The sequence below is a fragment of the Sipha flava genome, unplaced genomic scaffold (genome assembly GCF_003268045.1).
Source record: "Sipha flava isolate LNK unplaced genomic scaffold, YSA_version1 277_pilon_pilon, whole genome shotgun sequence".
Classification (NCBI taxonomy): Eukaryota; Metazoa; Arthropoda; class Insecta; order Hemiptera; family Aphididae; genus Sipha; species Sipha flava.
Window position 1 is genome coordinate 781,911 of NW_020272943.1, and position 24,917 is coordinate 806,827.

Below are 24,917 nucleotides of genomic sequence, written 5' to 3' on the forward strand. Positions count from 1 at the left end.
CATAACTATAATTTATTATTTAATTTCGTGGTATATCAGTCCCAATTAATATGCTTTTCTTGAACCACATATATTTTTCTCAGTTAGCTATAATTATTCATGATTTATATTTTAGTAGTCAATTGTAGCTGTTTTATTGTTATAATAATTGTTTGCACAAAAAATTAGAATATTTTATTTTATATTACGAAAGATCGTTTATTTTTACCAAGTATTTTAGAATAAATTATATTTAATTTGAGCGACGTCAGTCGAGACACGGGCTTCTTATTCTTGGAATTGAGTTATAGGGCCTCATTTGCAAGATTTCGGGATGTGCCGCCCGGCACGCCTACGACCCAGATATACAAAATCAAACGATATTGACTCGCTGGGATTTAACGTTGTAAATAACAGTAGGTTAACAGATAAACTATCGACATGCAATGTGTTTTAATGCGAGTACGCGAATCGAAACTGTGCGCGCGTTCAAATACCTTCGCCAAAACCGCTTATTGATATCCTACTAAGCTCCTACCCGCAATTTTTCTTTTTTCCGGCCACGGCCTTGTTTCGGTGACGGGGTGACGTTTTTAATAATAATGTGCGTGTAATAATAATACGTGTAACAATACGGACCAACGGAAAGTTTCGAAAACATTTCGATCCGCGCGGTTCACTATCGTTGAATATTTAAACGCAACATTAAAAAATTTCCCATCACTTCGGTCGCGTACAACTACTGCACGTGACGTTTCGACGTGTACTACATGTACGTTGGGCGGGCGCGCGCGTTCGTCAACTTTACGGCTGAGACCCGCTTGACGTTGAGCCGTAGTACGCAGCCAGTGCCGTGTGCCGTTCGTTTTCGTTCTTTAAATGCACCGATATTCCGTACACGACGCGGCGCACTGTGGTGTCAGTTGGCTGAGGATCGGGGGGTGGGGGGGTGGGTAGAGTTGGGAGATGGGGAGGAAAACGTAAACCGTACGCGAGCAACATTCACGTCGAATACCCAAACTATTTTTATCGGCCGTCACGCGTTTTGACAGCGCACCTGAAATGTGTATTTTTCACTCGGCATTATTATTTCACGCACAGGCGGTAACGTTAAAAACACATATCGCATTTTTGAATGTTCGTTAAACTCCATTACCGCAAACCCGTATGTACGAATAGTTTATATCGAAGGTCTTCAAACTATGGCCCGTTAGCCGAATCCGGTCCGTGAACAAGTTTAAACCGCCCCCCTCCCAAAAAAAAAAAAATCAAAAAAAAAAACGGTAAATAACTTAAAAGTATGTGTAATATCCAAAGTAAGCACCGCGTACACGTGTCGATTATCACCTGTATTGGCTGTATCATAATTTTGGCCCGTTAAGAGATTTTGAAATTTTATGTGGCCCTCGAATGAAAAAGTTTGGAGATCCGTGGTTTATATGATAGACGGTCCGAGTTTGAAACGATACGTGCATTGTGGCATCCACAAAAAAATGTGTTTGGTTGAACACGGTTTAAATCAATACCATCCGTTGTTTAGCAGTCTAAACGTCCGTGGATCAATGGGAGAAAAAAAATGAAACACGATAAGTCATTTTTAACGTACGTGAAAAAAAAATCGCAATTAGTATAATTATATAAGTGTATTAGTGTATAAATATTAATATGCCTACGCAAGTAGATTGTATATATTTTATTATAATCATAAAAATATAGGTATTATTTTTTATATTATTATAAATATGAATAATAATAATGAATAATCGTTAAAATTTATCCAAGGAAACAGCCATTGTTTTTAATTTTTTTTTCACGCGTCTTATTTCGACATTTAAAAAATAATATCATGTTAATTATTGTTTTTTCCGTTCCAATAGATAAATTATATTTGTACGTATAAAAATTCAAACTTTTGCAAAAAAAAAAAAAATAATAATAATAATAATAAAACATTATAAGTCAGACTTAGTTAATAATAAAGAATAATTCTTCGAACGACTTGTTCTCAACATTTTTTTCAGTAGTAATAAATGTTTTTATATTACGGTAAAAAAATAAACACTTTGTGTAAAATGTTTTCATAAAGAGGAAAATATGCGCGAAATACATCTAAAAATGCCAATGATAATGAGTAATAATATAGTAAAATCTAAAGCGATTTAAGTATAATACAATAAAAAAGAATTAAGTTGCTCATTAAGGCGGGTTTGCCATTGAATTTTAAATCGATCATAATTGCAACCCTAGCTCGGTGACTACTGTATATATAAATATTTAAAAGTATGAAAGTAGGTGTTCAAGTATAATATATACAAGTATCAATGCGTATAAAATATTTTGAATATAGGATATGATATAAAACATTTCATATCAAATTTTGAAAATAAATAAAAGTAGGTAATCATGGAAAAGTTCTTGTCCATCATAAGAAATATTAATAAAAATTTCACATACTAAAAATCTCAATGTATTTTGTAGAATTTAAATTATTTTTGCTTTTAAATAAAACAAAATGGTTTAAACAAGTACCACCAATCCTGTATACTAAAATTATAATGAGATGCTTGCGAGAAACTTTTAGAGCATTTTTTTTACTACTTTAAATGGAGTTAACGTCAAAAAAAAAAAAAAAGAAGTAAAAAAATGTGTGTGTCTCCTGTCTAAGTTCAAAGTTTATAAACGTGATAAAAGGAAAATTAAGTCCTATGGTGATACATAAATCCTATTCAGGCTGTTTTCATTGAATTCATGCGTGCGTGTTCAGAGTACTTATATGTACTTTTGTCATAAATCAATTATATGATTTATCGAGAAATCACTGGTAACCGTTTGAAATAAATATTGGGTTACTGTAATAACTTTTTCGAATAAAAGAAAACGACAAATTACTAACTATCAAAACGTAGGATCATCGCCAAAACAGTTCGTGGTGTACGCAATACATTTTTAAACTTAATTTAATAAAATAAAATATATAATAGTTTATAAATTGTAATTTGTACGAATCAAATTCCTTAAAATTGGCAATTATAATAAAATAATAAACTCTTGTACTATAAGTAAAAGAATATTTTAAGATTATAAACCAATTATCATAATTTGATCACATACCAACTCATCTAACAACATATATTTATTTTCAAATAAATAAAAATTTAAATCCCTGTACAACTTGAATATGTCACATTGTAAAGTTATAATAAATAACAAGTATGAATATTTTATGTATTCAATTTTGATTAATTTCAGGTTTTAAACTTTTTTTTTTATGATTGTTCTAGCCTTTCGAAACATATTGCATACTATAATACCGTTTTCATTTCATTGTTTATCTCTATAGTGTATCCTTTAATAAATTTAAATCAAATATGGTGCTTATTAAAATATTTAGTAATAGATATTATCTATTCACACACTATAGCTATTTATAGTTAATATAATTGATTTTTGCAAAACTAATGTAGAATGTATGAATTATTATAATTAGAGACCGGAATTATATGCACTAAAAATGTGGCAAATATGATGCAAATATGCAAAGAAAAAGGGTCAAAATATGCATTAATATGCACAAATAAATGAAAAATATGCTCAAATATGCATTATAAATTTATATTACTTTATCAACTACAAACTTAATAAATTTATAACATAACAAATATAACAAAATTAGAGTGTTGGACCTTTCAACATCAAATTAAATCAAAAAAATATTTAAGTATAAAAAAAAACTATTATTTTTTGTTTTCATAACAATTAATTACAATATACATTTCCATATTTTGTGGGGTCATGTTGGTTCTTTTTCAGTTAATATCATTTTGTAAGTACTAAACGACCGTTCAACGTCCACAGATGTTATAGGTGCATATTTCATACAAGTACTCATCGTGGGTGTAAAATTTGGGGTTAAAAATTTTCTTTTTTCCCGGATAAAACATCTGATATCTGCTTCAATATTTTAAAACCATCATTTTTGTGTATTAAATCAGAAACTTTCTCTTTAATAATTTTTCCATTATTTCCGGACACCATTTCCATGTTTAAAATAGTTTCATTAACAATTTTTGTCGCATCAAACAAAGGTAAATTAGATGACTCTAATTTTTTAATACTTTTAACAAATATAAAAAAATTAGTTTTAATATATGCAAGATCAATTTTAACAGACTCTAACTTAAGCATATCTTCACATTTTTTTATACTGACCACATTTTTTTCTTTCAATTTTTCAATGATAATTATTTTTAGCTGTTCAAAGTTATCAGCACAAAAGGTGGCTGCTTCAATCCAAGTACCCCACCTGGTGAGTATAAGTTCTGGTGGTAAGGCTACATTTGGCAAAACATCTTTGTAGACTTCTACACAATGAGGAGCTTTTAAGAACACTTTTTAAATTATTTACCAGTGTATTAACATTTGGAAATAATTCTCTCACTTTTTCAGCAATTCTTTGAAGCATATGCGCTAGGCATGTAACATGTATCATGTTGGGGAAGAATACATTTAATGTTTTACCTGCCTTTATCATATATGGGACTGCATCTGATAATAATAGTAAAACTTTTTCGTCATTACCACCACTTGGCCACAAAATCCTTAAGCCATCATTGACAAAACGTGCAATAGTTGAATGATTTGTTTTTTCTAGTTTTTTACTAGCAATTAAAAAGGGATTGAAAGAGTTTTCACTACTTAACGTACCTATTAAAAAATTAGCTATGTAGGTACCATTAATATCTGTTGTTTCAACAACAATTAAAAAATATACGAATCCCCTACTTTTTCTCTTATGTTTTTTATTATTTTATTATAACATGGCTCGAGATAAGATTTTCGAAGTAAACTCTCGTCTGGTATATGTTGATTCGTGTATTTTTGCAAGAAATCTCTAAATTGTGGAACGTGAAGTTTAAACCATGGTATGTTGGCAGCTACTTAGCTCAAACAGAGATCTTCATTAAAATTATTGGTATTAGATTTGTAAACATTTCCCAATAGCATTTATTTTTTATTATTTAAACTTCGTTTCAAGGAATCAGTATGAAAAGATGTATGAATATGTTGTGTGATTTGAAATTTTTTATTACACGGTACTTGGCGATTGCATACCTTATAATAGACTATGTTTTCATCAGTTGTAAATACAATAGTGTCTCTATTATATGATTCAATCCACTGGTTTATCAAAGACTTAATATTTTTTCGTATTTTAGACATTTTTTCAAATTGTTTTTAATTTACGCAAAATAAGAATAAAAACTTCATTAAACCATAAATGAAACGTGATAATATGTACACCACTACTAGTTACTACACATGACAAAATTGTCAATATTGTCATGCTACTACACTAATACATGAAACGGTAAAATATGGTGAATTTTAATCAGTGTATCACTTTTCAAATTTTCAGTGTAGCCAATAAATGAATATTAAATTTTTACACAACTTTAAGAAGTAACCTTAAAATTTATTTGTCAGATAATAGTTTATCAACACGGTATTGAACTCGAAAAAATAAAATTCTATACCGTTTTAATAGTAATTGAAAATTTCAATTTCCAAAATTAAAACATGAAATAATTTGATTATTTACTATGATTTTAAAAAATATATACATTATATGCACTTATGCAAAAATATGCCTCAATCTTTCAAATATGCTATTATATGCAAAATTAAATTTGATCTATGGAATCAATTGGTTCGGAATTGCCCACATTTCGAATCCTTGTATAAGTGCATACACTCGGTATGAACATGCAAATGCATAAAATTCCGGTCTTTAGTTATAATAAACGTTCAAATACATTAATAATAATTATGAATGGTTATTGGGGTAGTTATTGTAAAATTTATTTTTGTAATAAATAACAATATCTGTTGTTCAGCCCTTTCAATACATTAGGTTTTAATATCTTTTATAACTATATAAATGTGTAAATACGATTAAATAAATATAGGACATTATGAAATAAATAAATACGTGAGTATAAGGATTAATAAATAGGTAGGTACAATTTAAAAATATACTGAACACAATATATGAATTTCTATTGAACCTTGTACAATTTTAATTTATTCCGTATTTTCTATAGATTTGATTAATTATTTTACTAAAAATAAACTTATTTTCTTCAATTAATATTTTACATTAACTAAATTAATTATACTTTTATTTTTGCTATGATTTCAACCATTAAATATATATTCTTATACTGCAAGGAAATAAAAAAAGTAATACTCGAGTTCAAATAAAAAGACTGAAATAATCTTTTATTTCTCTTTACAAAGATAATAATTGTAATATATTATAAAATACGTAAGTTTATCCTCCTCCCCCATAATGATTTTTTAAAAATGTTTGCAATAAAATTTAGTATGGAATTTTTATAATAAAAATCAGAATTTGTACGAGTTTATTTTAAAAGAAATTCAAAAAATAGTGTGAGGGACTGTAAAAACTATTCTCCAGCTCTCCCGAAAAAAAAAATTATCTTTTTGAAAAACTTTTTTACTTGAGAAAATTTACAAAAATCGTTTTTTACGTATTTAGCATTTACCCAGCCCTCCCAAAGACTGAAATTGACTTTTTGCAAAAATTTTTACTCAAATATTTACAATTTATAAGGTATATTTTGATAGTTGCTTGTCTGGTGCTTTTTGTATTTACTATTTTTAAAATCGCAAAGTTTTAACCTAAGTTTGAATGTCTAGCCATCAGTCATTTCAAATTATAATTGATTACTTTTGTTGCAATCCGCTTACCGTGGATTGGATGCAGCTTCAATGCATGACGGCCAATTGAAAATGTATGGTATGCAAGTAGCCAAATGGTAGTCAATCATAATTTGTCGGATTGCGTATATTCCTACTATATATGTTAATTATTTAAGTCAGGTTCGAAGTCACTGCCACCATTCATTGTTAAGTAACAAAAAATATAATTAATTTAACTTTAAAATAATGAACATAAAGAAAAATATGTGTAAAAATTTGTTAAGTTTTATAATGTATTAAATATTATTAGTTATAAACTAATAGTTAAAAAATAAATATTGAGCAAATAATATAAATTTTGAAAATAAAAATGACTTCCTTTTTATACCATTAACTTCCTGAATGATTTGATCTCTGTAATCAAGCACTGTTTAGACAATCAGGATGTCAGGATGAACTGATTCTTTATGTCCTCTCATTATTATAAATATTAATTTATAATATATATATAATAAATATTAATGATTTAAATATATTAAGTTCTTAAAAAAATACTAATTCAAATAGTTCAATAAAACACAATACTGAGCATGATAAAAAATATTAAAAATAAATACGATCAGATTAAAAGTATTGAGATAACGGGTGCTAATGTCGTAGCGAGCAATTAATGCCAATATTTGTAAATAATATAAAAATACAAAAATATAAAATTATTTTTAGATTCTTATTAGATATTATTTAGATTATTATCTTTAGATTTTTCATATACTATTGGTAGGAGCGGGTTTTATCACTCACCAAGGGAGAGGCTAATGGAAGTTCAAGAATTTAGTTAGTTGTTTTTAAATCTACATACAATTTTAAATTACAGAATATTTTTTTTGAGTCCCTCATAAGTAAGTAATTTTTTTCACAATAGTGACAAATTTTAAATAGTTATATTATTGGTATCAATTTTACATTCATTTTATTGAAACCGTTTTAAAAATTTAGGTATACACATATAATTAACATAAAAAATGAGCTATTTATTTGTAATAAAATATATAAAATAGGTACCATATTCATCAATGAGGATGACCAACCTTTAAGTCTCACGAAAAATCCTACCTAAATTCCCCAAAAGCCAATACAAGCCAGTGGTTATACTCGTAGATATAATTGTCAATTTTCTAAGAATCAATAAACCTGAAATGCCCAGGTGGAACCTACAAAAAGCAAAATGGGAGGTTAATACACTAAATACATCGGAAGAGAATATAAACCGCATTCTTTCTACTCCAGAAAACTACTCAAAATTTGTAAAACTTATTTAAAAAGCAGCTACCTTAGCGATACCTAGAGGACATAGACAAAACTACATACCATGCTGGAGCAAAGAGTGTGATTCACAATTACATGAATATGATCAATCTGGAAATGAGGTAACAGCAAATCGGTTAACGGCACTTCTGGATGAAGAGAGATGAAATAGATGGATAGCTGTGATGGAAGAAATGGACTACACACACTCAAGCAGGAAAAGCTGGTATCTTCTGCGAAAGCTCGGCACTGCGCAGCCTTCAAAGAAAATTGAATGTGTAGCAGACAATGATATCTCGAACATTCTTTTCAAAACTTAGAATATCAAATCGCAAAAAACTGAAAAAAACAAAAGTAAAAAGAGAACTTGCAGAGGAGTTAAGTAAATGCGAAGAAAAGTCGGCACTCATGACAGACTTCTCTGATGAAGAAGTTTATACCGCTCTAAAAAATGTAAAAAACGGAAAAGTAGCTGAAACGGATGAAATCCTGCTAGAGTTTTTTAAAAATCTTGGACTCCGGAGCATCAGCTGGATCGCAAAATTCGTCAATAAAATAGTAAACACGAATACTCTTCCAAAAATATGGCGAGAAATGAAAGTGATAGCTATCTTGAAACCAAATAAAGAAACTACCAACCCTAAAAACTATCGACCAATATCCCTGTCGTTAACAATGTACAAACTTTTTGAAAAACTTATCTTAGCGTGATCACATCCTTTAATGGTAGAATTCCTACCAACAGAACAAGCTGGTTTTAGGAAAAATAGAAATTGTTGTGACCAATCCCTTGCACTAGCAACGCATATAAAAAATGGTTTCCAACGCCAAGAGAAGTTCGGCGCAGTCTTCCTAGATCTCTCATCAGCGTATGACACCATATGGAAGAGAGGGATAATACTGAAATTGACAAAAATAACAATGTGTAGAACGACGATCAGAGTACTAGAAAATCTACTATCAAACAGGAAACTCCATGTATCACTTAACGGTAAGGTAAGCGGGGTACAAACTTCTCCAAAATGGGCTCCCGCAAGGATCTGTACTGTCTCCAATTCTCTTTAATGTGTATATAGCTGACATCACCGATACTGTTTCGAAAAAATCCATATATGCGGACGATATGGCGCTAGTAGCATAAGCCAAGACATTCGCAGTCTTAGAACATACTTTGAATGAAGATCTAATAAAAGTACAAAAATAATTTCCAGAAGTGGCAATTAACACTAAACTCGAATAAGTCAGTTGCAAGGGCCTTTTATCTCAACTACAGGGAGGCAAACAGAGAACTATGAATAGAAATAGACGGACAAAACATCGTCTCTAAAGAATGCCCTGAATACCTAGGGGTAAAATTCGATAGAATCCTTACATACAACCAACACTTAGAAGGCGTCAAAAATAAACTGAAGACACGCAATAATTTTATGATTAAATTAGTTGCTACTAGCTGGAGCTGCCACACCATTGTGCTAGAACTACAGCGCACGCCTTGGTGTACAGCGTTGCCGAATATTGTGCACCTGTTTGGGCCAGAAGCGCCCATTGTAGAAAAGTTGATGTACAACTGAACCATACCATGCGAATTATATCAGGTACCGTTAGATCAACGCAAACAGAATGGTTACCCATACTATCCAATAGAACCCCTTCAGATGTAAGAAGAATAGCCCACACAAAAAAGATACTAGTAAAAATTAACAGTCTACCTAATTTACCACTCAAAAAGGACATAATTGAACACCCACCATTATGCTTAAAGTTCAGACCCCCTATATGGCATACAGAAGCAAACAATGAAACTACAGAGTGTCTATGGAAAAGACGATGGAGCCAAACAGAAACTTGTAACCGACACCTGATTAAAAAACTGTTTATAAAAGTTCCTGTTTGGGGTTTTAAAAGATCTCAATGAATAACACTAAATCGTATTAGAACCGGGCAGGGAAGGTGCAACTACCTATTGCATAAATGGGGCATGATTGACTCAACACTGTGCGAGTGTGGAGAGATACAGAATATCACGCACATCGTGGAAACGTGCCCGCTCGCAAAGTTTGATGACGGGTTGGTAGAATTGCACGAGTGCGGCCCAGCCGCAGCGAATTGGCTTGAGGAACTTGCTGCGTGACTATAATTTATAATTTATTATTATTATTAAATATTTTATTGTATTAACTTTTTCTACATAAATTTATTTATCAATAAATCTATTATATATCTAATAATCTATTTATTAATTTATCTATTATTATTATATCTTTAACTTTGTTACCATATATACAAGCCGATGTCATATGCTAATAATAATAATGACGATTGACGATATTTTATAATAATTATTAATATATCAATATATCATAATACTTGAATTTATTATATAGTTAGATTAAATTCAATGGGGGAGGGCTAATGCCTCCATAGCCACCCTCATAAACCTACCCCTAACTATTGGTATTTTGGTGTACTATACTGTTATTTTTTAATAATAAAAGAGAAATTAGAAAATTGGTAGTCCTACATTTGAAGAGAAAAACATCACTAAAACAAATATCTTTATCTAAAATGAACTATTTTTCATTCTACCATAACCATCATTTTTAAATATTATAATACCTTTATTAATAGTCATAAATGAACATAGAATATTTCAAAAAGAGGGGAAAGGAAGAAGAATGCAGTTTAAAAAACATCTTAGACCTGTAATACATAATACTTATGAATATTTAATAATACTGCAATAAAAACAATTAATTGTTCCCTTATACGATTTGTTCTTGAATATACCTAAGAAATTTTAAGTCAGTCCACTCATATTTACGATTATTTCAATATTTAATTTAAATTCTGAAAAAGAATTGTGCATATGAACAACCTACCCATTTCTAAAGACTCTGATGACGGTTAATTTAAACATTTAGTAAACGTAGACTCTTTACTATCAAGACGTCATTTAATTGATATTACGTTTTGATACGACGTATTAAATTATACTACTGTATATCCTGCACTTTGAAATTAAATTAATTTTCATAATCTCTCCAACTATTTATTTCTTTATTTTTTGTATTACAATAATCATACATAGTCATATAGGTAGATACATTGTTATTTTTAGTTTAAATATCAGATTTTATAAAAATACATCTATGATCAATATTTTCCAAATATACATTGTGATTTACAATGCAATTTTTTTTTTTATTAAGTTTTGTGTCTCAGGACACAGATTTGGAGCATTAATAGTGCTTCGATATTCGATTATAAATACTTGAAAATTTTTACTGTAAAATAATTGTTAAACTTTCGTGATGAAGAAGTATTTTGTCAAAATGTTAATTTCAGTTTTTGGGAGGGCTGGAGAAATGCAAAATTCGTTAAAAATATTTTTGATTGGAAGGAATTTTAGAAAATTTCACAAGTGGACGTACAAATTCGTAAAAATTACGTATTAAATATTTGAGTAAAAATGTTTTGCAAAAATTTTATCTTTTTTTCGAGAAGGCTGGAGTAACGTTTCTACAGCACCCCACACTATTTTTCAAATTTCTTTTAAAATAAACTCGTACAAAATATGATTTTTATCATACGAATTCATACAAATTTCATATTATATATAAATGCAAAAATGTTTAAATAATTAATATGGAGTGGTGCTAGAGAAATATACGTTTATAAAAAAGTTCATAAAAAACGGGTCATTTATTTCATGTTATTCTACTATACAAATACATCCACGCATAATTTCTATAGGTTTTTAACAATCATACGCAAAGTGAACTTATTTTATTATTTTATCTGTGTATATTGTAACATCTTGATTAAAATGTAAAATATGATCATTGGACAAAACAGGTTTTAAATCTTTTTTTTTTTTTAATTATTTTTAAAAATATTATCATTTGTATAAACATTAATACAATAAGTTTTAAATATAAAACTTTTCTTATTATTTTTATTTTTTTATTTTATTCGCAGAAACCAATGATACTTAATAGAATATATTATAAAGTTATAAATAAATTATAAAAAATATGAAACAATACGAATTTATTAATTTAAATCTTCACTCAATAAAATACATATCGTGTAGAATATTATATCGAGGATGACTTACAGCAAAACGTTATTAATTATATAACTATTGTTTGTTAATGATATTGAGAATATTACTATAATATATTTAGGTTGCACGTAATTTATTAATATCAGCACTAATTCTGAGTAATTTTATGGCCATGCAGTTCTTGTGATTTTTATTTTCATTTATATAAATTTTTCTAAAACAATATTTTATCAAAACACAATCCTTTCATTTATGCAGTGACCATCGGTAGAGAAATAATACATTCAAAGAAATTATATATTATTTGTAGGACTTTTTTTTTTTATTAATTCATATTGGTACGATTATTTCAACATTTTCATTGCAACGACAAATAACTACATAAGAATCACTAGTAAAACCAATATATTTTGCCGCAGTTAATTTTCAAGTGGTTTCTACTAAACGTGATCGATTGTTATAGCTTAGCACAAAAGGCTAACCTTGTACCATCACTACTTACGCGTTCGTGGCTTGACAATAGTTCTTAATTGATAATGGGTTTAACAAAAGCATCGATTCAATAATACACTGTCTATTTCTCAGATAACACTGCATCAGCTTATAAATTTTACTTACTCGAACAAATCTACCATATCACTCACCGTCCGATCGACATCGGACGTATTGTTTTTGGACGAAAATCGGATGAGTTATCTTTTTCACGGAGGTGAAAAAATGTACAGTTTAATACCTTTGTTTCGTAAAACAAATCCTATACGGCAACATTCGAGCCGCCTTACTCACAACATTTGTTGTAAGTAGTACTACTACTCTTACAGCTGAATAACAACGTATGTGTGTGTGTGTGTGTGTGTGTGTGTGTGTGTGTGTGTGTGTGTGTGTGTGTGTGCAAGGTCGGAACTAAGGGGTGAAGACGAGGATTCATCCCCAGGCGTAAAATATTAGAGTTTATAATTTTTGTAATTATTGACAACTAATTTGATATTTTTAACTTTATTAAATACTGTTACTAGGTTAAGACTCAATAAGTATGATTGTATATTAATTATTAGAAAAAATTTCTCGAGAAGAGTATTTGATTATTAGTATATGATAGGGCGTAATTTGAACATTTTCTCCGGTCGTAAAAATTCTTAGTTCCACCTCTGTATATATGTGTGTGTGTATTTCTACGAGGTTATCATTTTAAAAATTGCGAAAGCGAATAGTTATCGTGCACTTAAAAAATCATTTTGCATCTCTTGGGCATCAGATAACAGTGAACTACATTAGTGACACCGTTACCACATTGAACGACACGCATGCGTTTTTAGTTGAATACTATGTATGTACTCACGTAGTAAACGTCTTATAAACTGTCGATCAATTTTATCTGTACACTCGTGCACGGGGTTTCGAATTATAGGCGCTATAAAAATCATAAACACATGCGTGACATAACGATGTGTTGCGTGATACAGCAGTGTTGAGAATAGATAATGCAAAATTTATCTAGATAAAGATGAAAGATAATATGTCCAAATTCATCTAGAAAAAGATAATAGATAAAAAAAGTTAAAATATCTAGATTAAGATAAAAGATAATTTCGTTTTTATCTAGATAAAAAAAAAGATATTTTCAATTTTTTTTAGTTTTCGGTCAATATTTCATATTTGTAATAATATTTATAAAGACTCAATTATAATCATTATTATCAATAGGTATCTAGGTGTTTAATTTTTATTGTAGTAATTTAGTGTACCATTAAGCAGTATTTATATACAATGTATAATATTTAATGATAGTTAATCACTAAAATTTTACACAAAAAAAAAAAAAATGAAAATTACTCTGTACGCATCAGGATGAATACAGAATACATAAAAAAATTGTTTTAAGTTAACAATATTGTTTTCCATATTATCTTAATTTGATGATTTTCATTATTCTATAAGTAGTTACGACTTTACGGGCTCCAAAAGTGAAGTATTGGCTATTCAGCGTATGAGTTACTTGTGTTTACAAAAATCAAATACCTACTATATTTGGAACTTCCGTGGAAAAATAAGAAATTAAGTTTAAAAATACTAAAAATATTTTCCCGACATGAAAATACAAACAAAATGTCATACCAAAAAATAATTACTTATTAATAATACACGAATTATGATTATAAATACAAAATCTATATATATATATATAAAAGAAAGTAGAGTTAGTTACAGAATTTATAATTCAAGAACGGCTGAACGAATTTTTATGATCTTTGATTTGTTGGATTCTTTTCCGTACAAGAATAAAAATAACTCTTATCTTTGCAAGAATACAGACAATTATCTAGATAAGTAAAAATTTTATCTTAGATAAGTAATTAGATAACATAGCGTTATTTATCTAGATAAGATAAAAGATGACAAAAAATCTATCTAGATAATTTATCTAGATAAGTGCCAATACAGTGACGGTCCGTGGCTTACGGTTTACTGGAAATCACAGTGAACATTGTACGTATAAAGGTCTATTCATATAATACATGTCTACATATTATGTAGACACCGCGCATGGCAAACACATATTGGGTCAGACACAATTATATTTAAGTATATAGTATCTATGAACATTTTCATATCTAGCGTTAGTCAACGATGCGTGTACGCGCAGAAAAGTGCCGGAACAGACCAACAAACTTGAGGAGAATATTTTGTCTGTGCCGGTTAGGTCTGTAAATATCGATACGTGTCTTTTTCTTCATTTCTTCATTTCCTTTTTTATTCATCGGATTTACTGTAATTAGTCTCTTTTTTGTTTTCCACTTTCTATCTCCGTTTCATCGTCAAGTGCAATTGCGATTATCCCCAAATCTTCCATAGAAATATTACGTGAGTTTTACTCTACACACGATAGCACACTACATCACTCCTAAATTAGTTTGAACAATAAACTCGTTTTATGTTCATAATATAAACAATACATACAATGAAAGGTATGGGTCCCAGGTAATACGGGAACCGGCCTGATGTTTGTAATTTCACCACGAATTATTTTGAGTATATGTTTTTATTGAATTAGCCGACAACTTTTTGGAACGAAACAGCTGTTTGGTACCATTCGATACTCTTTTAGGTAATTTTTACGTAATATTTACGTGATTTTTTGTTCGTTCACGAAAAATTGTTTAGTACTCTTGAATTACTGTGTCCTAAATATATATATATATATATATATTTTAAAGCAGAAAGTATTATTATAATAATACTTTCTGCTTTACATACAAATAAATCCATTAAAAATCATAAAATTTAAATTTATGTAATGATTATTTATTTTATAGTTTTTAGTGAATCACAGTTTATAATTTACTTATTAAAAGGAACCACTTTCTTATAATTCTAGAAAAAAAAATTGACCAACCACCTCTTATTCAATGTTTTTTAAATTTTAAGACGTTTAGTTTAAACTTTTATATATATTTATCAATAGACATAAATAAATGTAAATAAATAAATTACTCGTTGTTCTAAACTTAAAAATTTGAATTTACGCCTATAACTTTGACGATGTTCTATTAAATGATTTTATTTTAAACGTACATTAATCATGCCGAAACGTTTAATATTTATATTCAGTAGTATAAAATATAAACTTTATGATAGATATACTATTTAGGTTTAAAACACTTACAAAGATTTATTTAATAAATACATAGTATAATAAAATATAATATACGTGATTGTAAATCAAATTCAAATTATATATTGATATTGCCTTCAGTATAACAATTATATGAGGTTTATAAATAATTATTTATCAAGTTAGATTTTTCATTTGAGTTTGTAATTAGTAAAAAAATATTTGGAACAAAAACTCTAGAAAAATAAACTATTGCTGAAAATCAATTTTCAGTTTTAAACTAGGAAAAAATCCATTATCATAGCTACTCCTTTGTATTAATTGCCAATTCTTATATATCTTGTACGACAAAATCCTGATATAAATCAATGTTTATTATTTTCTATATGATATTAGGTCAATGCGGTAATAATTTTGTATCAAATATGTTTTTCTTTTACATTATTGACAAATCAACGTAAAAATATATAACGCCATTAAATATCTATATTTTTTTTTATCAGTAAAATAAAAATAGCGATCATATCTGTAAAAACTCATTTTACTAATTCACCGTTCAATATTTTATTATTAATAATAATAATAATAATAATAATAATAATAATAATAATAATAATGATAGTAATAATTCAACTATTTCGTAATTATTTGTCTGCAATTTTAACCATCAAGAAAATACCTATACTTAGTATAGTTAAGTAGTTAGTACCTCTAAACTCTACAATTTTAAATCAAAATGTATAGAAAAATAATTCAAATAAATTCCTAAGTAATAAATTAATTGATTATCTTATGCTTTAATAAGACAAAAAAAATGATAATTCCTTTTTTGTGGATCCAACTAATTGAATTTAAAGTCTGTAACAATCAACAAACCCCTTGTCAAAAATATAAAAACAAACTAATCTGCATAAACTCTGACAATAATATATTAAACAAATACCGACGCAATAATATACTGCGTTTTAAGTAAATTTGATTTATTAGTGTTCCATTTTCAGAGTTCTTATAGTTTCCCTTTATTTGTTTTTATTTTACTGTATATAAATGGTTTTAATTTATAAATGGAAACACCTGTACGTAATATTATACGTGTTTACGTAATGTTTTTATGTTCCAGGATGGCAAATAATGACTATTTTATTTTTAAAAATGATTAATCAACAGTATATTTTGGTAAGGAAATATTCCAAAATAAATTAAATATCCAAAATGACTTTTTTTTTTCTAGGTACATCCGAAAATATCGGTGTGAAATTGTAAAACTTAAGTATGTTTGATATGTATCTTATTTACATAGCACGATACATTAATCGAAATTAAATATGCATTTGTAAAATGGTTTATAACCAAGTCTTTTTATATTTCGTTGTAAAAATGAACTTGCAATTATAAAACAGTAAAAAACCGCACTTATACATAATTTTATTCAAATTATGCTGAATATATTGTTGTCCTTAAGGGAAATCACGGTAATTAGGTTTAAATTTTTATTTATTCCAAGGACTTTTTTTTTTTTGTTAATTTTGAGAATTAAGATTAAAATGTATTATCCATGATTGAACATGTAATTTACCTAATTTTTATTTTATACATTCATATTATGCTTACTAATGAAACAAATTGAAAAAAAAAATTATTTTTCATTTACTGTTCCTGTATATGTTATATTCTCATGGGAAACAATAAATTTATAAATCACCTTTTTAGCTTCTTTCGTATTCATATTAAAAAATAGTAGATATGTTAAATATTTATCTTTTATTTTAAAAAAAAATCTATATACATCATAATTTACTAACTTTTATTATAATTAAAATATGTTATAGTGACTGTTGTGACTGTTGTTGATTGTTGACTGTTGTTTATAGTATCTAATTATTTTATTTAAAATAACTGCTTTCAGTAGAATATTTTTTTTTTATCAGTTATAAATTAGTATCGTAATAATCATAACTGAAGTAAATATTTTAATTAATTTTAAAGAAATCGAAAATCGAACGATCGCATTGATAAATTGTATTGATACACAAATAGTAAATCAATTTAAATCAATTATGAGGTATGAACATGAATCATTCATCATTCTGCATAATATAATATTTTATCTTGAAAATCTGACACTTAAGATGATGGGCATGGTGGAAACCCTATTTATTTCACAATAATATATTAATAAATGTATTATGTATGTCATTTTTTTTTATTTATTTTTTTTTATATCATTACCTATTACGGCAGTCGTGTTGCAACAGAACCTTAAGTAAGCAATAATTTTCCTTGATCAATATATTTGAAACAATAAACGTACTCTTCATTTCATGATAGTTTTTTAATGAACGTGTTTAAAAAAACTAATGAATCAAAAGCTTTACTTGATAAACAAAACTCCAACTTGAAAAATATTTTTAACGTTATAATTTAAATCTCCTTTGTCAATGTATATATCACATTTTGATGTATAATCCAATAACATTCTATCTAAAATATAAAATATAAGATAGCAGAAGAATATAATTGTTTTAAAAACTATGAAATGATAATTTAATACTAATTATAGCTGTTTTTTAAAAGATAATATTTATATTTGGTGTGAATTGTAGAAATAATGCGGTATAAATGAATTGAAGAATTGTTGTGATTTTAAAATGTACTATTTATTATTAAATCTATTTGATCAATTAAATCAAATTCAAATTTGCATGCTATCCTTAAATGGTGTTAAACTAAGCTATTATATTTTAAAGAATTTGAGTATAAATTATTTCATCAGTAATTTAAATCGAGTACCTAAAAAAAATATGCAATGTAAAATATTATTGTGATAACCTATTCATGTTACGAGGTTCTAAATATTATTTATAATATTTATAGTAAAAACCAGGGCTTAAAACCGTTCCTAATAAAATTGGTAATCACTTCTGGTAGGAGTCAAAAATTTTTTAAAATCGGTAATCGTTTATCGTTTAATTTTGATATTATGGTAACCGGTAACCGTTACTTTAAGGATATTTCAAAAACTATAATAACCGTTAATAATTTAAAAGCTGATGATAAGGTTTATTGGTAATTGGTTATCGGTTAAAACCGGTTTTTAAAAATCGTATTTTCAATTTTTTAATCATATTTTTAAAAGAGTTTATTAAGGTGATATGTGGATTGATAATATAACTTTTATTATTACAAAATCAAAAACTTAATATGCTTTAATTAGATCAATTTCATTTAATTTCAATATTTATTTTTTCAAACTGCTTTAAAGTTTAAAACATATTATGATCAAGATAATGATAATTAAAAAAACTAAATTGCATAAAAAAATTTTATTGTTATAATTTTCTTATGTATAACGGTAAAAAACTAAAATTAAATATAATAATTTTCTAAGATGACACTAAAATTAATACATTGCCTTAGAACTTTTTGATTATATTGTATAATATACAATGTATATGATACAGTACCCCAAAATCTGGATAATCAGATATTAAAACGACAGTATTAAAATATCATAAATACTAAATGGACTAAGCCTCTATTCCACCAAGTATTTCATAATAGGAATCAGTGCGCCACGACGACGACGTTTACGGTGGTATTTATAATGTATAGTTATACCCAGGGCTGGGCAAGATACCTAAAAAAAAGTATCTAAATACAAGATACAAGATACTTTATACATTTATTAATATTTATTTATTTATTTGTTTATTCGTTTACATTAGATACAATAAAAAATAATATAAATATATTTATAAATTACGAAGTTTATTTATTAATTATTAAATGTTTAAATTTCAAAAAAATGATATGTAGTATTATAGTAAAAGTTTTTTTAGATGTTAAACTCCATGTTTTAAAATACATTTCTGGTTACCTTTTAAAGAGACTAATTTCAATTAGTAACGATAAATAATATATATATATATATAATCAATCAATAAATAATAAATACAATTAATAATAAATAATTTCAATTTTCAATTCACATTTATTATTTCATCAAAATTTAAAATTGTATAGAATGTTCCATATAAGGATATTGGAATATTAACAATTACATATCCATGTTTTTAGTAATAGATACTTAAAATCTGACGACACTACACAAATACCACGTAAATAGAAAATATGAACTAACCATCGCACAATCAAACAGTCTAAAATAAATTTTCAGGGCGATAAAATTAAGAAAACATTCTGCCGATAAACTGGATTTCCATATGTAACTTACTGATTACAAAATTTGCTCATTATAAAGATTACATGTAATATAATCTTTATTATGAGCAAATATTGTATATATTGTTCATTTATCAAGTGAATGTCTTTGACGTGAAAAACTTTAACCTAAATTATTGATAATTATTATTACATAACAATAGATTATATCTAGTATCTTTAATCATAAATAGATACTAGATACAAGTTCAAAAAGTATTTACGATACCACGATAGCAGATACATTAAAATAATGATAATAATCTCAGATACGTATCTTTAATACTAGTATTTAAGATACTGCCCAGCCCTGGTTATACCTATATATATATGATATTCACAACAGAAAAGCAATGCTCGACGGACATTAATTGGTTAATTGGGGAAAAATATTTAAAAATAGCTGGAAAATTAAATTCAACTATAGTAGTATAATGTAATCATGATATAATTCAAGTATTAATACCACGAAAAAACCATTAATTATTTTGGTCGGAAATAGGTTTTGGTTATAAAACCGGAATTGAAAAAAATACCGTGCATAGCACGGCACGGCAGAATACCGGACTGAAACGTAGTGGCATATTATTATTCATGTGTTAGAATTTTGTAATTTGTTTTGAATTTTTTTAGTAGATGTTGTTATACCTGGTAATAAGAATAGCACAAAAAATAATATGAGCATAATAATAAATTGATATAAAGTTTCTTATTCCTTGAATAAATTCAATGAGTATTAGAATGTTGTATTTTTGATAAACTAACGTGAGGATTACAAATTGTACTCGAAAAGAAATAAAGAAAATCTAAATATTTTCAGTTCTAAATAAAATTATGTAAGTTTGAATAGTTTTTCACCGATGTTTATCGGTTTCTATGTTCACACTGCGCCGACACTAAACGTACCGACACAGCTGGCACGAATCGGACCGTCAAAACATTTTTTCGAATGATGGTCGGTTGGTCCGGTCGGTGCTGGTCTGTGCTGGTGTGGTGACGTACTCACCAATGAGAATTATCTCATATAAACTAATAATACAATGTTTTATCGTGCCGTTACGTGTTATGCTGTTCCGTTCCGTGCCGGACAGGTGTGAATCAGGCTTAATATTTAGATACTTACCTTGATAACCGATAACCAATAACCGCTTCCAGCATTCCAAAAATAAAAGTGGTTATCGGTTTTCGGTTCTTAAATTTACGGTTTCTTACCGGTTTTCATTACAAACCAGTTACCGGTTTTAAGCCCTGGTAAAAACTAGAGCTCTTAATACACGTGAATTCACGGAATTCACGTGTCACGTGTCACGTGTAAAATTCAAAATAAAAACGTATATCCTTAACTTAATACTGTACTAATAATATTTTATTAAAACTTAAAGTGTATAACATAAAATTACTAATTTTCATCATTATAAAAATGGATTTATACTTGGATAAACACGTATTTCACGTGTACACGTGAATTCCGTGACATGTGTTTTAAGAGCTCTAGTAAAAACTATTGTCTAATTAAATGAGAAACTACGTTCAAATTTACTAAATTAAAACTATATGCAGTATGAATTCATAAACAACTCGTACTTAATACTGCATGCTACTTTATGCGAAATGAAATGTATAATAAAAACCCATTGTATGTGATTTAATTAGTTTCGTTTTAATAAAAAGATTTGCATACACTATAATGTATACAATATATATTCCTCTATAGTACAGTTGGAAAATGATACCCTTCAGTTATGTTTATATTTTAACAACAATTGTATCGGTAGCCATTGGCAACGATCACCATAGTACATTATCGTATGTTAGCACAACTAGTTCAGAACATATTAAGTATTGAGTATACTTAATGGAACATACTTAAGCATCACTTTAATTATATTTTTATTTATTTATTTTTATTTGATAATATGAAATAAAAAATTTGTACAATAAGAATACATAATGAATGCGTAAATAAAATTACATGAATAGCTTGTGGAAAAATTCACACACCGACCACACTTCGTGATAGATATATATATATTTTTTTTAATCTATTGAGCCTTTTACTTTTAACAAAAAAAAAATCCTATTAACTACTGTTAAATAAATTTAAATGAAATACCGTGTACGTCATCAATACCAAAATTATACAAATAGGCATTCTTACAATAAGTGGCCTACAAAAACAATTTCGTTGTAGTATGTAACTTACACAGTTATTACAATTTTAATGTGTTACCTACAGTATTTAATCTTCAATTAATATAATTAATACGTATAATGTTAACCTATGTATCGCTCATCTGCTAGGTATTTTGATTGTCATAAATAAAAATTTTATTGTATAGGAATAGGAATATAGATCAGTGGCGTCATTTGGGGTGGCAAGGTGAGAATTTGAATTTGCCCCCCCCCCCCAATTGTCATTAGCGGGTGCCGAGTATGGGCTGCAAGCTCACTAGAAATTGACTTTTCAAATTATTTTATTATTTATATAATATTATGAATTTTTCATCAATTTTCAAAAATTATATTACTAATATAGTATTTTACAAACGTAGTTGTAATGTAATAGTTATTGAGCGATTTTTTTTTTTTTTTTTGTTAGTTATATCTTGGGCCGGTCCAAAAATTTGCCCCCTCTCTAAAACTAAAATGAGGTCACTGATATAAATAATTGATATTTTACACAATCAGTTTACCTGTACTCGTCGGGAGTCATATTTAACTACGAGTAGTTGTTCGATTTATTTGAATATGTTGGCGACTGAATTTTATTCAATCATCTATACTGAAAGAACAACCATTGCATTTTTGAAGTTGCATAATTTTATCTATCAGATGGTGAGGTAATATTGTGTATGAAATTTCAAAGTAAGACCATAATCTATATTAAAGAAAAGAGATAATATTCAGGTGAAATATGTGAAATAACATCCGTGAGTTATACAGTTCAAGGGTGCCTATCATCTATAAATCTATATATATAAACCTGTCAGTCCATTCGAAAATCAAAACATTTTTTACTATCACTGGTATTTAGATTATCAATGTAATTCAAATTTAGTTTTGAGTCAAATTCTTGGAATAGCTTTTTATTGGTGTGAATACTTACCAATAACAATAATTTCATTGACTGGTAGAACACCTAGCACTGTTGTAAGACTGTTTTAACCTACGTAAAGATATAAGCTGCACACTTTTTCATATTTAAATTCTGAATCTGATTCAGATAAAGAAAATACACCAAAAACTTCAAAAAAATATGATGAATATATCGAAAATCTGTGGGTTTTTGGAATTGGAGAAAAATTGACGTTCTAGAAAAAATATTTTTATAGTTGAATGACGTACCAACATTCATACCAATAATTCAAAATTAAGTTTCACTATAATATCAGTCGAGCGGAAATGATATGTGGATCTCCAATACCTGCGTTATAATCATTAAACTGTAAATGATTCCGAATATATTATTAATCCAAACACAGCCACAACTACATAAACACTTGAAGCGGAATGGTTAGTGTTAAAAAGTAAGATGTTACGAAAAATACATTGTATCACTCCAGAATTATTACCATGGTATTTGATTGAAATTTGGTATGGACCCAAAATTAATAAAAATAAAAAAAAACATATACAATATATGTATACGGTATAAATTATTAATATTAAATACGTTATGATGACTAGGTCGTTATTTTTTTAAATTGTTTACTTTAAAAATATAAGTTGATTTTCAATCTTTTTTCGGTTAAAGTTAGTTAAGTTCTTTATCTGTTATATATAAATTAAATAATATTTGAAAATATTATTTTTATTAAAATATTTATTGTGATGGTGAATTTTAAAAAATGTTGCGAAAAATATTCTAGAAATTAATAAATCACAATATTAAAATAGTATTTAACATTTTACCTTACGTTTTACAAGATTACTTAGAGTATAAATTGTCTTACTAAAAAATATATGACACATGATAAGCATCGTCTATTCATTTATTTTTTTCGATTATTTTACAAGCGATTTTTGCTAATTTGCTTAATTAAAAAAAAGCATAAAAATTTACCAAACTGATTTTAAAAATAAACGGAGTGTACTATATAATGTAAGCTAATTTCGATCATATTATTGTGAATAAAAAATTATACATATTTTTTGTTGGAATTTTCGTTTAAATAATTTTATAATATAGTTAGCTATATCTATATTAGGTACACAATTTTCTAAACTGAATTCATATTTCAAGAAATAATTTACCTTTTCAATCCACCTGGTTAATAAACTGATATATTTTTTCATATCAAACTCACTTTAATAAATTGAACTCAGTAATTTATATCCACCTTAATGGTGTCGATCATCATGATTTTTTGCATCGACGATGGATACTGTACGTTCCCGCCTATTAGGTGTATTCTCCAATTCTTATCACTACTTTCTCATATAATTTTATGACATAGCTGAAACCCCCGTAATGTTCAACTATAACATTTATATTTCCCGTAGTACTCACAATATTTGTATTTGTGTGTAGTGTACCATAATATTTGTATGTATCTACTTGAGAAAAACTTTAACACAATATAATTGGTTGAGACTAATGATATATTTTTTATGACTATCGAGTAGAATCAGACATATTATATTATCTCGGAGCTCAGCAACCAGCATTTTATAGCGCAGTTCGATAATTGTCATCAATTAAGATAACTAGTTATCGGATGGCCGATCGTTTAATTTTCAGCGACTAAGACATGTTCCACAAATTGACCAAGATCACCAAACATATATGCTAAAAAACACTTACAGTACAATTTACAGCCAACAGCCATAACATTGCGCCACTGGTAGAATAAAAAATATAATAATAAACCAATGACATTCGTAATCGGTATAGATGATAAAAATGAATAATAATGTAGAAATACCAACGAAATATGCTGATTTAAGAAACTAGATGTCATATATGAGTTGTTTTGTGAGTTACATTCATAGCCGTATTAAATTATACGA

At 27.5% G+C, this 24,917-nt stretch overlaps 1 protein-coding gene across 3 annotated transcripts in view; it reads left to right on the forward strand.

Moving 5' to 3' along the window:
* Positions 1-24,917, forward strand: part of LOC112685482 — a 188,876-nt gene that overhangs the window by 125,170 nt on the left and 38,789 nt on the right. The gene's annotated exons all lie outside the window — the stretch shown is intronic.